General features: G+C 41.7%; 2 pseudogenes; both read left to right on the forward strand.

Annotated features, from left to right (window-relative positions):
* Positions 1-573: 573 nt before the first annotated feature.
* LOC122469260 lies at positions 574-851 on the forward strand (annotated as a pseudogene).
* Positions 852-862: 11 nt separating this feature from the next.
* On the forward strand, positions 863-1724 carry LOC122469264 (annotated as a pseudogene).
* The last annotated feature ends 1208 nt before the right edge of the window (positions 1725-2932 follow it).

The raw sequence follows: 2932 nt of genomic DNA on the forward strand, positions 1-2932 counted from the left end.
TTTCCAGCAGCAATAAGTTAGTAATGTCAACAAATAAGCACAAATGACCAGATGGCAGGTACATGAGGCTTGCTGGACTAGCATTCATTGGGGGAAAAACTCAGGAAGTCAGGATCAGTAGCAGGCTTGCGTGGCCTCCATTGCCCATCACAAGATTGGCAGGTGCAGAGCAACCTGGCAAAACCAGTCTTCAGACTCCAGCAGGGGGATCCTGATGCTTGGGCCATGGCGCTTCAAGATAGCTCATTAACAAAACTCTAATCATTACTCTGGTGTTCTCATGGATTGTGATAGAACATCAATACAACGTAAGAGAATGTTCCTCCTGACATCTCCAGCCTATCCAGGTGTGATCGGGGCTGGTGTCCATGACTAACAGTTACTGGTATTCAGTGATAGAAGCAGGTTGCAGGATTTACCATATCAGTGTTGATGGCTGGGTATGAGCTATCCTCCTTCCTTGGCACTAACAGGGAGCCCAAGTTTTGTGGTTAGCTGGAGTTTGTAGCCCTAAACAGCTGGTGGCAAAAGTAACCTACAGCGGCAAGGTGGAGTCATCTCCGGAGATGCCTGATGGTCTGTTCTGAGGAGCAGCCAACAGTGCAAGCCAGGGAGCCAGCCAGGGACTGCCTACACTGGAGACAGACCACAGAAAAGCACAGGATGTACCAGAGATGGAAGTCCAAGTCAAACATAGAAGGACAACCTCACTAAGCAACCAAGAGGGTCAGCTTTACCCAAGGGGATCTCAGCAGCAAGTACCCATGGCAAGTTTCCAGCCAGAACTGAGACAAGCATTCTCATCTGAGACAGTAAGAGATGGTTACAGTCATATTGGAACATCCAGGTAGCTGATTTCCACATGAAACACCAGGTACTATCAACTGTTTGAAGCTTCTGTCCCAACTTGCACTGGTTGTGGTAGTGCCTGCATCATACCTTTATCTGTAGTCTTCACTAAGCTGTAGGTATTAAGGATCCTGAAATCGACATTGGATTTGGTGCTGTTTTGGAACACCAACTACGACTGTGGGAAAGCGAGTTGCAGCAGCACATTGACCATACAATGAGATGTATCCTGCAAGATGGCCAAATCTTCATTGGCACCTTTAAGGCTTTTGACAAGCATGTGAACCTGATCCTCTGTGATTGTGATGAATTCAGGAAGATCAAGCCAAAGAATGTGAAGCATCTGGAGCATGAAGAAAAGCGGATCTTGGGTCTGGTGTTGCTGTGTGGGGAGAACTTGGTTTCCATGACTGTGGAAGGACCACCCCCCACCAAAGGTACCCAAATGCCCAAAGGCATTTCTCAGGTACCATTGCTGGAGTTGCAGGAGGCCCTGAGGTTGGCAGAAGATCTGGCAGAGGAATGTCAGCTGGTGTTCCAGTTCCCCGGGCTCCTGCTGGATTAGCAGGGCCTGTCCGAGGGGTTGGGGGCTTTCCACAGGGAAGAGGCACTGTAGCAGCTACTCTTGTTGCTACTACTGGCAGCATTGTTGGAGCCCCAGCTCAGTATCCACCAGGATGGGGGACACCACCCATTTCTTTGGTCAAGCAATACCACCTCCAGACATTATGGTTCCTCCACCTGATATGAGACCCACCCATGGGCCCACCAACAAGCTTCCCTCTGCTCGAAGGATGCCAGTAGGCATGCCCTCTCCAGGAATGAGACCCCTATCTCCCCAGGAATGCATCCATGAAGACCCTAGGATACTTTGATCCTTCTTAAGTTACTTTTTTCCCCTGCCATGTGTCTTGTGAAACTCTGTAGAGTGTTTGTGAGCTTTTGTTTCCTATTTGCTGCATTAATACTAGCTAATAAATGTACAGATGCACAGAGCAATTAAACTGCAAAAAATAAGGTAACCTATAGTGTTAGAAGTCAGGACAAGTTGTTCTTGGAACACTATTGATATGTGAGCATATGAGGATATGAGGGAGCTTCTGGAATGCTGCTAAAATTCTTTTTCTTGATCTGGATGCTAGTTACACAGGTGAGCTTAACCTTATGATAAGCTGTCGAAATGTGTACTTATAATTTGTACATCTTTAGATGCATATTATTTTTCAACATAAAATTTAACATTAAAAAAGAAATAGCTCGACCACATCTAGGTGAGATAAAGTACAAAGCAAGGGACAAACACTTTCACCAAGATCAACTGGGGGAAAAGAGAATAACTGCAGTGGATTGTAGCAAATCAGATATGTTAAAATTGGTGAGTTTACAATATTTATTTTTTAAAGGTAAATAGTCCTATGGACCAGGAAGATTTAATTATTTTAAATTTGTAGGCACCTAATAAAACTTCTTCTAAATAAATGAGGAAACAAAATCTATGAAAACTGATAAAAACAAAATTGACAAAAGTGAAGGGAGAAATAGATCTGTACTTAAAGTGGCTATATTTTAATAAACCATTTTTAGTTATTGATGGAATAGGCTTCAAAGATAAGATTTTGTAAATATGAATTACCATATATGTTATGAATTAATATACTGAATCATAATACAATGTTACACATATATATCACATCAATAACTGCAGTATATACATTCTTTTCAACCATAAAAGGAACTTTTTATAAAAATTGACCTTGAATAGGACATAAAGCAAAGTAACAAATTTAAAAGGATGAAATCACTCAATGCATGCTTTCTGAACATAATGCAATTTTACTAAAATTCAGTAATGCAAATATACCTAGATGATAGCCATGCGTTTGAATTAAGAAAATTCTTAACGGAAATTAAGAGAAAATATTTTACCTTATAATGTAAGGAAAACAACATATATCAAAACTAATCTGCACTGTGTCAACATGAATGAGTCTTATACACCTAACGTGGGAAAGAAGCAATGTGCAACAATGCATACCCCATGATCCCATTTTGAAAATTCAAAAATGCGTACTAACAAGAAGTT

This window comes from Prionailurus bengalensis, chromosome B1, assembly GCF_016509475.1.
Source record: "Prionailurus bengalensis isolate Pbe53 chromosome B1, Fcat_Pben_1.1_paternal_pri, whole genome shotgun sequence".
In the NCBI taxonomy this organism is placed as follows: domain Eukaryota; kingdom Metazoa; phylum Chordata; class Mammalia; order Carnivora; family Felidae; genus Prionailurus; species Prionailurus bengalensis.